This window comes from Amblyomma americanum, chromosome 7, assembly GCF_052857255.1.
Source record: "Amblyomma americanum isolate KBUSLIRL-KWMA chromosome 7, ASM5285725v1, whole genome shotgun sequence".
Taxonomy (NCBI): Eukaryota; Metazoa; Arthropoda; class Arachnida; order Ixodida; family Ixodidae; genus Amblyomma; species Amblyomma americanum.
This window is the reverse complement of record NC_135503.1, coordinates 181,216,875-181,231,031: the sequence shown is the minus strand read 5'-3', so window position 1 is coordinate 181,231,031 and position 14,157 is coordinate 181,216,875. Positions and strand designations below refer to the sequence as shown.

The following is a 14,157-nucleotide window of genomic DNA, read 5'->3' as shown; positions in this document are numbered from 1 at the left end:
GGAGAGAAGATGGACATAAAATCATTCTGAACGATTACAATAACATGTTGTATATACAGGCTGGCAATGCTGGTGGTGGAATTAAATACGCAGTTATGGGTAGAAACTAATGAGATACTGGGAAAATTTCAGAACGGGTTAGGAAGAGGGTAGGCTTTTAAATTGCCTCTTCGTGCTTACCCAATGCATTTAGATAGCTAAGGTGGAAAAAAGACCTGTGTATTTAGCCTTCCTGGGCATAAGCAGTCCATACGGCAACGTGAACACGGAACTCCGGTGCAATATATTATAAGATGAAGGTATCGGTCATGAGGTAATTGATTTCCTAGAGGATATATGGGGAGAACTGAAAGTTTAAATTACATTGGAAGGTATAAAAGTACGACAACTGTCGATTTACGCTAAGTATTAAGGCAAGGTTGTACTCAACCACCGCCGCTGTTCATGCTTTAAATGATAAATATGGAAAGAAGGCTACAAGGAAGAAATATAGGGTTCAATCTGGGGCACAAATTAGGCGGAAAGGTCGTCGAGCAACGGCTACCGTGTTTAATGTATGCGGACGATATTTTACTGTTAGCAGATTGCCAGGAAGATTTGCAAACTCTGGTTAATTATTCTGGATAAAAAGAGACGCTCTAGGTTTCAGTTTTAGCGGACCTAAGTCACGTGCGATGATTTTCAACGATACAATTTATCAGGTGCTTACAATACAAGGCCATGAAATACCACGAGTGGCCGAGTTTGTACAAACATCTAGGGGTTATGGGTTAAGGAAGGGCAGATGTGCAAGGAAAAGCATGAACAGTCTATTATGGCAAAATATTAAAGAGATGCCGGGATAATCAAACATACAGCATTGTGAGGGTACTACAAATGAAGTAGTGAGTACAGAGAGGTATTTGGAAAGGAGTTATGGTCCCGGGGCTTACTTTCTGGAATGCGATTCTGTGCTTGAGGGCGGAAGTTCATTCGAGATCAGAGAGCTGTTGGAAGATTGAAAGTACGTGCCTATGGCAAAACCACAAAAGAGGCAGTACAGGTGGATATGGGCTGAGCATCGTTCAGAGCACGGGAAGCTCAGAGTAAAATGCTATCTGAAGTAAGCCTGAGGAAATTGGACCATAACAGGTTGGGAGCTGACGTAATTAAATACTTCTACAGGCAGAGCGTTGACTATGAATAGCGCAGGACAACTTGGGAATTGACCAGTAAGTATGCCACAAACGACGACAGAGAAAGAAACAGCATTAAACGACAGGTTAAAAACGCGGAAGCTATACATTCGATTAATTCAATGGGCAAGAAGCATAGTGTAGAGCTATATCGATAATGGAAAAGAGAGATCAGGAAGTAAGCGTTCTATGATGACTAAAGAAGCAGTGCCCTACTCTTTGAAGCTAGAGCAGGGTTTCTTAGAGCGCACTACTACAAAAACAAACTTAACGAAGACGACACGTTCACTGTGCGAGGTAAATCTGTAGAAACAATTGTGCACCTCATACTGCAGGCGCTGCATACTGCAGGCTCAGTCACTTTTCCTGTGGCCCCACGGTTTAGAGATAACAATGGTCATGTAAATAAATCTGCGATGGAATTTAGCAAAATGCGATTGGAAGATTGGTGGGTCAGAAGCACTTAAGTGGCGTAAGATTATAAGTGTAGGAAGACGTATCTAAAGAAAATGGCGAATAGAGAAATGGCAACGCCGTTAAACAAAAATAAAGGAAAAAAAAGCCGAGCAAGGGGGCAGCTGCCACCACCCCGTTTCAAAGGTGACACTCCTATTTTGCATCTATTATTGCGAAGCAATACTACTTTAGGTCGCACTTCAGCCCGTTCCGTGGCGAGGCGGTGGTAGTCACCATTGACCTTTAGCGTGACCTCGCTGCGTGACGTCACACCACGTGACCTAGAGTGACGTCACACCAGCTGTGTAAAAACGGGGCCCCATCTCACGCCATCGCGAGGCGAGGCGGTAGCCACCAACGGTAGCCTAACGCCCGCTCCTCTCACCAAGGGCGCTACGGTCGGTGTGACGTCACACCAGCTGTGTAAAAACGGGGCCCCATCTCACGCCGTCGCGAGGCGAGGCGGCAGCCACCAACGGCGGCCTAACTCCCGCTCCTCTCACCAGGGGCGCTACGGTCAGAGTGACGTCACACCAGCTGTATAAAGCACCTCCGCTCCTCTCGCTAAAGCAGTCATACAGCCAGATGTTACGATGGTGCCTACGAACAAGGCAGCTCGGCAGAATGCAAAGAGGAAGCATCAGCGAGCTACGGAGACGGAAGAAGAACGAGAAGCTTCGCAATCACCAGGCTTAACCAAGCTAAGCCACGGCCGTTTTTTTATATTCCAGGGATGCTTCCGGAAATATCTGTGGAAGTTCGGATTTGTTCTTCTACACGTTTGCTGAGAACTCCGATGTAAACACTTAAAGCGTCCGTACACTATCTTGAATAGAACATTGAGGCAGTGTTGGCGAAGAATTTTTTTTTGCGCTGCGGTCTTATAATCCAAACGCATAGGCCTCATTTACAACTGCGTGCATATGAATCGTTCCATAAAGCATATTGTTCTTTATAAAAAGAGCGACACCCCCGCCATGTTTGTTCTCACGGTACATAGAAATATTTAGTATTCAAAAAGTGCGTGATATCTGTGCATGATCCACACAATGTCTCTGTGAAGCCAACAATGTAAAAGCGGCATTTTAATGGTTTTGGATTCACCTGAATTTATCCCGTATTGTTTTTGAAGCTTTGTGCATTCAAGTTGTGCAATAAAGTGTTATTAAGGAAGGTTATTAAAAAGGTCTGTATAAAAATAAGACGCCATGAGTGGTCTATATTTCAGAAATTTCTTTAGCACTCTTCACCGCACTTGATTCGATTTTATCAGCACCATCTTCTGAAGCGATCCTTATCTCTCGGGAATTAGGTTTCTGGCAAAAACCCTGCCCTCGGCGCACAACACCACGTGGTAGCTCACTTCTTTTGGTTTTTCTTTGGCGAGACATGGCTGTTTCTTGCTCAGAGCTGTAAGGTTATGAAAAAAATCGAACATTACCTTCCATGTCTTTTAGACCGTCGCGTTTTGCAAGCCAGGCCTTCTTCGTAGACAGTTTATGAAATCTCATTATGATTGCTGGCGCTTTGTCGTTATCTTTTCCAGTTAGGAGACGATGAAAAGTTTCAAACAAAAATTTTGATTTCTATTTTAGAGCACAAAAATTGTGTCCAACACTGTCTGGACCTTAGTCTGGAGCCCTAGTCGTAGGCTAGTCATGGGCCCAAAAATACATGAACACACTCCAATACACTCTAATTCTAAGTTGCAACCGCACTGATATATATATTGTCACGTTGGCGTTGGCGTAGAGTCAGCAACGGCGTTAAGCGACCGAGAGTCAGTAGCAGCGTAGCAATGGACGAGAGCGCTTCCTCAACACTTCGTTGTGTTCTTGATCGGCGCGTTCGTCTTCCCGAGCGCTGGCGTCATTAGCCCCCTCCTCCGAAAGCATCGACCCGATGCTGAATAGAAAGCAGGGGGTCTCGACAAGCGCTAGGGTGGTGTCCTTGCGTAGTAGGGCTTCAGGCGAACCACGTGGACCACCTCGGGCCGGTGGTGGCGTCGAGATTGTTGAGTCTCATGAGGGACGACTTCATAATTGAGGGCTCCAAGGCGTCGCACAATTCCATAAGGACCGAAGTAGCGGCGCAAGAGCTTTTCCCTCAGTCCGCGTCGTCGGATTGAAGACCAAACCCAGACAAGGTCACTTGGGTGGTATTCCACATGCCGCCTCCGTAGGTTGTAGCGTTGTGCGTCCTGGCCCTGTTGGTCCTGAATTCGAACCCGTGCGAGTTGGCGGGCAGCTTCGGTGCGTTGTAAGAAAGACGCAACATCGTCATTTGGATGATCGTCGACATGAGGCAGCATGGCATCGTGTGTTGTCTTGATCTGACGTCCACAAACTAGGCCAAATGGTGTCATGTTGGTTGTTTCCTGCACGGCTGTATTGTATGCGAACGTGACGTAGGGTAGGCCGTCGTCCCAGGTTTTATGTTCCACGTCCACGTACATTGAAAGCACGTCCGCAAGCGTCTTGTTCAGACGTTCCGTCAGTATGTTAGCTTGGGGATGATAAGAAGTCGTTCGACGGTGACTGGTGTGACTGAAATTTAGAATGTGGTGCAGGAGCTCAGAGGTAAAGGCAGCCCCTCTGTCCGTAATTAAAACTTGAGGAGCACCATGATAATAATAATTGGTTTTTGGAGCACCATAATAATTGGAGCACCATGACGTAAGACGATTTGAGCAACAAAGAACTGGGCTTCTTCGGTGGCGATGCTACTTTGAAGAGATGCTGTCTCCGCATAACGTGTGAAATAATCAGTGGCTAATATTATCCACCTTTTTCCGGAGTCTGATGTAGGAAAGGGCCCGAGCAAGTCCATGCCGACTTGTTGAAACACTTGTGAAGGCGGCTCAGTTGGCTTGAGGAATCCGGCTGGCTTCACCGGCGGAACTTTGCGGCGCTGGCAATCCCGGCAAGTGCGGACGTAATGGGCAACGTCAGGGCCCAGGCGAGGCCAGTAGTACTTGTCTTGAATCCTAGCTTTTGTTCTAGTAACACCAAGGTGGCCGGAAGCTGGTTCGTCATGGCAGGCGTGAAGAATTTCGTCGCGTAGGTTCACAGGAACGACCAGCAAGTATTGCCTACTGTTCGCGGCGAAATTCTTCTTCAAGAGAACACCGTTTCGTATGCAGAGAGACGAGAAAGCTCGCCATAAGGCTTTAGGAACTTTCCTGCTGGTACCTTCAGGATAACGAATGATGTCGTAGAGGTCGGGGTCGGCGCGTTGATGCTCGGCGAAATCGTTGGCATGTATTGCATTCAAGAAGACTTCATCGTCATCAGCAGCGTCGTCCGGAGCTGCTTGCACGGGAGCACGAGATAAGCAGTCGGCGTCTGCGTGTGTGTGACCGGATTTGTAAATGACGGTGATATCGAACTCTTGGAGTCGAAGTCTCCATCGTGCGAGGCGCCTGGAGGGATCCTTGAGGTTTCTAAGCCAGCATAGTGCGTGATGATCGGTCACTACTTTGAAATAGCGGCCATAAAGGTATGGTCTGAACTTCGAAACTGCCCACAAGATGGCGAGGCATTCTTTTTCAGAGGCATAGTAGTTGGCTTCTGTCTTCGATAGTGCGCGGCTCGCATAGGCGATGACACGTGGTTGGTCCCGCTGAACTTGAACTAGGACAGCGCCCCAACCAATGTTGCTTGCATCGGTGTGGACCCTGGTGTATGCAAGTTCATCAAAGTGCGCCAGCACAGGGGGTGACTGCAGGCGGCGTTGAAGCTCTTGAAACGCCATCTGCTGTGGTGATTCCCACCTGAACGCACATGCGCCTTTGTCAGATCAGTAAGGGGTGAGGCAATGTTAGAGAAATTCTCCACGAAGCGGCGGTAATACGCGCATAGTCCGAGGAATCAACGAACTTCCTTCTGATAACGCGGCGGTGGAAAATTGGCAATGGCGGATGTTTTCTCGGGATCTGGAAATACTCCTTCGTTGTTCACGACATGACTTAAAAACTGTAACTCTTCGTATGCAAAATGGCATTTTTCGGCTTTTAGAGTAAGGCCTGATGACGATATGGCCTGCAATATTTCCTCGAGGCGACGCAGGTGCTCCTCGAAAGACTGGGCAAAAACGATGACGTCGTCCAGGTAGACCAGACAAGTTTGCCACTTCAAAGCCGCAAGAACGGTATTCATGAGCCTTTGGAATGTCGCGGGTGCCGAACAAAGACCAAATGGCATCACCTGGAACTCGTACAGGCCGTCTGTAGTGATAAATGCCGTTTTTTCGCGCTCCCTCTCGTCTACCTCAATTTGCCAATATCCAGCTTTCAGGTCCATGGAGGAGAAATATCTGGTGTTGCACAAGCGATCCAAGGCATCGTCAATTCTGGGTAGCGGGTACACATCCTTTTTGGTGATGCTGTTTAACCGACGGTAGTCAATACAGAATCGTAAGGTGCCGTCCTTCTTCACAAGCACGAGAGGTGCCGCCCACGGGCTCCTGGAAGGTCCAATAACGTCGTTGGCGAGCATTTCTTTCACTTGTGCGCTGACAGCCTCACGTTCTTTAATGGACACTCGATAAAGTGACTGCCGGAGTGGTGAAACATTTTCATCGGAAATTATGCGATGTTTCGCAAGATGCGTCCGCCCGACGCGTGACGACGACGCGAAGGCACCACCGTAGCGATCGAGCAGTTCGCGCACTTTGTCGCGCTGCTCGAGCGGCAGGGTTGGGTTAGCGTCGTACTGAACACCAGGAGGTATATCAGGCTCAGTTGTCAAAGCAGTCGTTAAACTGTGCACGCACCTAGTTTCACGAAGAGCGTCAATATGTGCCACAGTCGTTCCCTTGTTAAGGTGCTGGTGTTCGTTGCTGAAATTTGTGAGAAGAACGTTCACCTTGGTATCTTCGAGGAAGACAACCGCCCTGGCGATGGAAAGTCCTTTGTCCAGAAGCAACAATTGCTTGCTTTCCACGACACCCTCAATTTGCTGTATGTTCTTTGAGCCGACGGTTACCATTACACTGGAACGTGGAGGCACGGTCACGTGTTTGTCTAGAATGTGCAGCGCCGCTGGGAGAACACTATCGACGGATATGGCCTTCTCGGTCGAGAACTTGACGGACTGCGATTGCAGATCAATGACGGCACCGTTTTCAGTCAGAAAGTCCATGTCGAGTATGACGTCCCGAGAGCACTCGGCTAGCACTACGAACGTTGCCAGAAATGTTTGGCCTTGCACGGTTACCCGCGTCGTGCATGTTCCCGTTGGCGTGATCAAATGGCTCCCTGCAGTACGCATATGTGGGCCGTCCCAAGCGGTTGTGACCTTTTTCAGTGCTGCAGCAAGTTTTTAACTGAGCACAGAATAATCGGCGCCAGTATTCACCAGCGCGGTTACATCGGCGCCATCGACCGAAATTTCTAAGTCGGCTGTTGCTAGCGTCTTACTTTGGGGATGTCGAAGCATTAGGTCTCGGCTGCAGTGCGTCGAAGGAGTCCGGCATTGAGGAAAGGCGTCGTGGCCACGGAGGGGTACGTGAGGACATCGGCTTGTCTTGAGGCACTTTGTCTGATGAGTCGTCGGTACGGCTAGGGCATTCGGCGTTGTGTGCTAACTGGAACTGTCTTGCGGCGATGGAGGATCTTGCACATTTTGTCGTTGAGCAGCCGCACCTCCAGAGGCTGCTGCATCTAGTTTCCCCTACGGAAACTCCGAGACTGGTCTCGTCCTGGAGAACTGTAGCGACGAGGAGATGGTGATCGAGAGAAGCGACGCTGTGCTGAGCCCGCTTGCGAGATGTAGTCCGCGACCTCATGCGGTCGTTCTCCACACGTCGGACGAGGACAGCCGACGGGAAATCCTCGAAGACCTATCTCCTTGTATGGGCAGCGGCGCCAAACATGTCCAGCCTCACCGCAATGGTAGCACAGCGTCTGATTGTCTGGTTCTCTCCAGATATCCGTTCTGCGTCGTCCTAGGCGCTGTGGAGAATTCGGCTGGAGAGGTTGACTCCGCATTGCGGCGGAGGTAGGTGCATCGTAACGTGGGTTCGGCTGGGACGGAATAAAACGACGTGTGACGGCGGCGTAGCTGAGATCAGGGTGCTCCGGCTGTACCGGGTCTGGGAGAGGTAGTGGTGTGCTCGTGCTTAAAGCTTGTTGCACATCCTCGCGAACAACATCAGCAAGTGTGGCAACCTGAGGGTGTACCTTAGCCGGAAAGAGCTTCGCCAGTTCTTCGCGCACAATGGATCGAATTATCTCACGTAGAGATTGTGCCGAGTATATCGTGCCTCCCTCCACAGTGGCCGTGTGCATCGATGCTGTTGGGCTGTCGTACTGTCGGGCCCTCATGTCAAGAGACTTCTCGATGGAGCTCGCCTCATTTATAAAGTCAGTTACAGTCACTGGAGGACTTCGAACCAGGCCGGCGAACAGCTGCTCCTTAACCCCTTTCATCAGGAAGTTTACCTTCCTCTCCTCCGACATGCTTGGGTCCGCACGTCGGAAGAGTCGCTTCATTTCTTCGACTTACACCGTCACACTCTCGTTGGGGAGTTGATGTCGGGCACGCAAAAGCAAGTCAGCCTTCTCCTGGCGTAATGTACTTTCCTTGAACACTTGAAGAAACTCGGATTTGAACGTACCTCACGTTCGAAGGCCAGATTCGTTGTAGATAAACCAGGTCGTCGCGTATTCTTGGAGGGCGAAATAAATATTACACATCTTGCAGTCAGCGCCCCAGCCATTGTAGATGGCCACCCGATCGTATTGGCCCAGCCAGTCTTCGGCGTCCTCGTGGGGTTGGCCATGGAAATGCGATGGCGAACGCTGGTGGTGGAGCAGGACCGGCGGAACGGTAGCTGGGTTGGTATTCATTGTGGGAGCCCTTCGGGGTGGATTAGAAGGGAGTTGTCCAAATTCGGGAGATAGGCCTTGCAATCGGCGACTTCCCTAGTGGACTGGCGTGTCTAGCTTAGGTATTTCTCCGGGTCTTGAACTGAGGCTTGAAGGGGGCGTACGGTACATGAACAACGTACCCAGCACCTGCACCAGATGTCACGTTGGCGTAGAGTCAGCAACGGCGTTAAGCGACCGAGAGTCAGTAGCGGCGTAGCCCTGGACGAGAGCGCTTCTTCAACCCTTCGTTCTCTTCTTGATCGGTGCGTTCGTCTTCCTGAGCGTTGGCGTCAATATATATATATATATATATATATATATATATATATATATATATATATATATATATATATATATATATATATATATATATATATATATATATATATATATATATATATATATATATATATATATATATATATATATATAAGGTGTGTGTGTGTGTGTGTGTGCGCGCGTGTGTGTGTGTGTACAGGTTTGTAAATAGAAAGAAAAAAGAAAAAGACATCACAAAGAACAATTGCATAATATGAAAAACATCGTGCATGTTAAAAAAATCGCATGCACACAGCAGGTTGAGTAAGGGTTAACTTGCAGTATGTACGTGCTGAAGCAATTTTTTTGCTGCAAGAGTAAACTTTTGAGCGTATTTTACTTCGTGTCGAGGAGTATTTCATATTATTGCACCAATGAAAGCTAGCTCTTGTTCTCCGTATTTTTGAGAGGGTGCATACTTGACAGCGCAAAAAAAAAACGAGGACAAAAGCGAACGAGATTAAAGTTTTCTAGCTTTACTTCTCTTAGGACGTGATGACATGGGAAATAGGGATATATGGAAAGGATGGTTGCACCTTACTATTCTGCTTACGACAACTGCTTGTTTAGTAAGCGTAGTGAATTGGAAGATAGTATCTTTAAGACGTCGAATAATGATATGCTGGGATTATCCGGATTATAATGGGTAGTGATTCTTTATGATCGTTTCTGTAGTTTAAGGATTGGCTGGATATAACTGTTGTACCTCCATCCTCAAGACTTTAAGCAGTATGAAAATTGGCTCTGGATAAAGGAGAAATATAGAATGTGTAAGTATATACCGTCAAAAAAGTCGCTTTCCTGCAGTAGCATACGGATGTCACTCTTGCCCCCACTGTTGATGATTTTCAAAGTGTAAATGCCTGTCAAAGACTACGCGAAGATATCTTAAACAAGGTGTTTGTTTTAGTCGATAGTTATCAATACTAATGTTAATAAAATAAGTGTAATTTTTACTACGGGAATGGAATATATATTTCTGTTTTCTGAGCATTAACAGACAGCTTGTTGGCTTAAAACAAGTGTGAGTTTCTTGCTAAATCTAGTTTCTTTTTTACTCAGTTGCCTCGAAATTAATTCTTGTAGTAATTGTATAATGTAATCGCCGTACATGAACATATCTCCGAAGTATAGTGCACGTGAGATGTCGGAAACATATAAAGAAAAAAGCATGGTCCCAATACAGTCTTGGGGCACGCCTGTGTCTATAAGTTGCGGTGACGGTGAGACATTATTCATTACAACTACCTGCTGACGTTGATGAAAGTGACTAGAAAACAGCTCCAAAATCCGTTCTCTAAAACCGTAGTGCTTTAGCTTGTCGAAAAGGACGGAGCGGTCAACGGCGCCGAAAAACTTTCTTAAGTCTTGAAAGGCCACAGCCAAGAGGTTGTTTTCATTTAAAGCAAAGTTTATTTTTTCGGCTAATGGATGCACTGCAGTTGATGGTGAATGGTGCTGACGAAAGCCATGTTGGTGTGGGCAAATTGTATGGTATTATATAATTCTATTTTTTTGAGATCAAAAGCATTTTTTTTTTCGAAAAGGATATACGTCGGTAACAATTAAGAAGGTTACAGCTATCTTCATCCTTGCATATTGGGACAGCTCGGGAAGTTTTTATAGGCTTTGGGTAATTGGCAGTTTGCAGTGAGTGATTTAAAACGTGTCAGAGTATAGGACCGAGAATATCAATGTTATCTTTTAACATGCGTACTGTTTTTTCTTCCAATTCAGCGGCTTTATTGCTATTCATATTTGCAAATCTAGAGTGTATTTCGTCAAGTTCAATGTCATCCAGCAGAAAAAAACGTATTTAGTAGTTTACTCGGTAAGAATGAATTTATATCTGTTTCATTTACAGAGGTAGTTGAGGGAATTACTACGGCAGTAAAATAAGAATTAAAGCGGCAATAAACTGTATTGAAAGACGGTCAGAAGCGTGTGCGGTTTGCGCGGTTTACCAATTCCCCACAGTTTTTTAGAGTTCCCGGCGCTATGTTCAATTAGGAGTGTATAATATTCTTTTTTCCTTCCAAACCAACGCAGCGGCTCGAAGCCAAGTAAGGAAGGGTCAAAACATAGCGCTGAACCTCACTTGATGTTTCCATTCGGCCTTCGGGAAATTCCATATCCTTATGTCACGGCTAACTGAAGGCCTAAGGTCCACAAACAAGCCCAGCACCTCGGCAGGCAGAATGCGCTTTCAAATGCAGAAGCGAAACATTCGTGATTTACGCGAAGCATTTGCGATGAAGGGTATGAAACAAGACAGGACGAAGAAATAAAGCCCCTTGTATAAGAAATAAAGCTGTACAACATGAACTCTTTTATGCTTTTTTTCCGTTTGCGCATAGCTACCGTCGATTTACTAATTGTTTTTTTGAACTAACCCAAGTAATAGTTGTTATCCTTATGCTGTTTCCATTAGTAATACCAAAAATTCCTCGGTTGTAGCACTGCTAGAATTTTTCTCATCCAAGGTGGAATGGGCGCCTTATATGAGCTAACGGATATCTTAGTGCTGCTGCTTTTTGTAGCGCATGTAAGAGTGCGAGTTAGTTTGGAGAATTCAGTTTCCACGTCATCGTGGTATATGGTACTAGTGTCAATAGACTAGATACTGGATCTGAGTGAAGTGCAGTCGATTCTCGTAATTACTTTGGCGGGCATTGATTTCAATTCAAAGACGTTTTTGACCGTTACAAAGGTAGGTAGGTGATCAGAAAAGGGTTGGTTGCATACCCATGCAATTATATCAGAATTTATATTTCTTAAGACATGATCAACGACCTTTCCAGATGTGCCTGTTATTCTAGTGAGGATAGTAATCAAATTTTGAAAATGAGTGAGATCCAACTGGTACGTGTAGTCATGACGTAGGCTACGGTATCTATGTTAATGTCTCTGCGAATAATAGCCGAGTATTTGTATTCTGACACGAGTGTGAAAAATATTGATCCAAGTTTTTGAATAAAAGTGCTGAGGGTACTTAAGTCTGCTTACTTGGGGGAATACGAAAGCACGCGTTTTGAGGAAGGGAAACGTTTTTGAGTAGAGGAAAGGGCGCAGTAGCTCTCAGCACTCATCTCGGTGGACACCGCAACCTCGCCTTAAACTTTTTTGTGACCCATAGTGTGACTCTTGACTCGGCACTTATTTTGACCCATTTTGTGACCCATGACTCAGCGCTTACAGATATCTCTTCGATTGTGCCTGGCGTAGATTGCAAGCACAGCCCTATGATTTTGTTAGAAAACTGGTTTTTACACTAGCTGATGACGTCATATTGTGCGACACATTTTTCTACGCATTTCGCGTCCACTTTTTGCAGACACGTCAGCTGCCGACATAACGTAGTAATGCTTTCGCATTAATAAAGCTAGAGCTGAGCTAAGGGGCCGACACACGGCACCTTCAAAAACAGCGTTATCCAGTGTGATAAATATTGTTCCGATGTCAAGTGTGCTGAAAGAAACGTTTGGAAATGCTGAGTAGGTGCGACAGTTGTGAACTAAAAGCCCTACGCCACAACCACGCGAAAGCCAATCACGCGAATGTCAAATTGTTAGATATTCAGGATTGAGAACATTTCCGCCTTTTCTGAGCCAAGTTTTGGATATTGCAATGACGTCGTAAGGTTTTTCCTGGTTGGAAATATAGGCAAGCAGCAAGTTTCAGATTTTTTTTATGCTACGTGTGTTGCTGTGAGTTATGTTCAGGGCGCCGCTGTTGCTCTTCGTGAACGCCAGCACTCTGCCCTGAGGTATACCGGCGGCTAAGAATTCGTTACTAGACAATTTTCGCAAGATCACCTTCACATGCAAGATCTATGACCTTCGAATCATCTGCCTTTGTCCCCATGAGTCTTCTATTACCAACCAACGTAAATTTCCAACCTTATTCCTGCTTCAGCTGAGGGCCTCGCCTAGCAAAATTTGAATTTCAGGGCAGAGGTTGCCGTTCACCAATACTGTCTCACTTTCCCCAAAACGGAGCATCGATGTGTTCAATCAGTTTTTCTTTGCAGACTGAAAGAGCTTGTCCCGCACAGTCTTTGAGGTAAACTGCACAGGGGTGTTGGACAGTCCAGATCTTTTAAATGGAACACGATGTGCGATATCTATATCACCGGGACAGAGCTCCACTTTCGAGCACGTCGCCGGTTTCTGCACTGTGTGACCTGCATTCATTTTCTCCGTCTCTGACGCGCCCTTTAGCTCAATATTGTTCCGCCTACCATATTGCTTCAACTCGATAAGCTCCTTCTTCAAGTCCCCCATTTCTTTCCTCATCCTCTGACAATCCCTTTTCAGTATCTTCACTCCATTGCCTCACCACAGCGAGCTCTACGAGCAAAATCCGTATTTCATTCTTGAATTCATAGAAGCTGTCACTGTTAAATACAAAGAATTTTCTTATGATGATTACATCAGTTCTGAGTTCGACTATGGCTTTAGGATATTTTGCTGTCCTTTCAATGAATAGCTTAGCTAGTTCCTTAATGGTATTTGGTGCCTCTTCTGACATGGGTGCAGCAAAATCCTTCCACACTCCCTCAGTGTGGAAATTCTCGGAATCCGACCGGACAACAGACACAAAGAGGCGATTAGGGAACAAATGGCGTAAACTTCCAACAGCTTTCAGAGCAGACTGGAAGCTACAAAACAGATAATACATCAATGTTAAAAATATCTAAACAGCCCTCCTGTGATGCATGAAAACGGCAGGTCAGGTTGCCAGCAGTCGTTGCTGAACGGTCGCCAGCGTGCTCTGAATGGTCGTCCGTCGGTGTCCGGTCAGTTTTATAGGCTCAGAAGCACCCCCCTCCCCCTTCCCCCCTACAACGCAGATATGCGTTATGTAGGGCATTTTTAGTTCGTTCGTTACTTCGTTAAATTCTGTATTGTAAACACTTTTTTTTAGAAGTACGGAAAGCTGAGCAAGTTGGTTACTACTATCCATGGTAAAACAGCGCGGAAATGTATATGTACACACTTGCGTAGTAAATTACCAGTTGAAATTCAGCGCTCGTGTCATCGTGTTTGTTCAGTACTCGTGTTTTTCCGCGCTGTTTTACCTTTTTTTGTTTCAGCACACTTTGTAAAATGGTAGTTCTATAGGCATTCAGCACAGTTCATGGATTGGTCAGCGTCCCAGAAATCTTAATTAGATAAACAAGTATCGCTTTCCCCACTAGCCAACACCATGACGCTTAAAACAAAAATAGCAAGGGGAGAAGAAACAGCATCAAAGACACTGAAGTTAGAACAAAAAATAGTAGGTTCAGACTCACCCGCGTGTACAACACGCTAAGTCTGTGCTCAGTAGAATACA

General features: G+C 46.1%; 1 protein-coding gene across 2 annotated transcripts in view; it reads left to right on the top strand.

Moving 5' to 3' along the window:
• The window catches only part of LOC144096778 (protein 5NUC-like), a 414,953-nt gene that overhangs the window by 362,166 nt on the left and 38,630 nt on the right, over window positions 1-14,157 (top strand). The window lies entirely within an intron of this gene.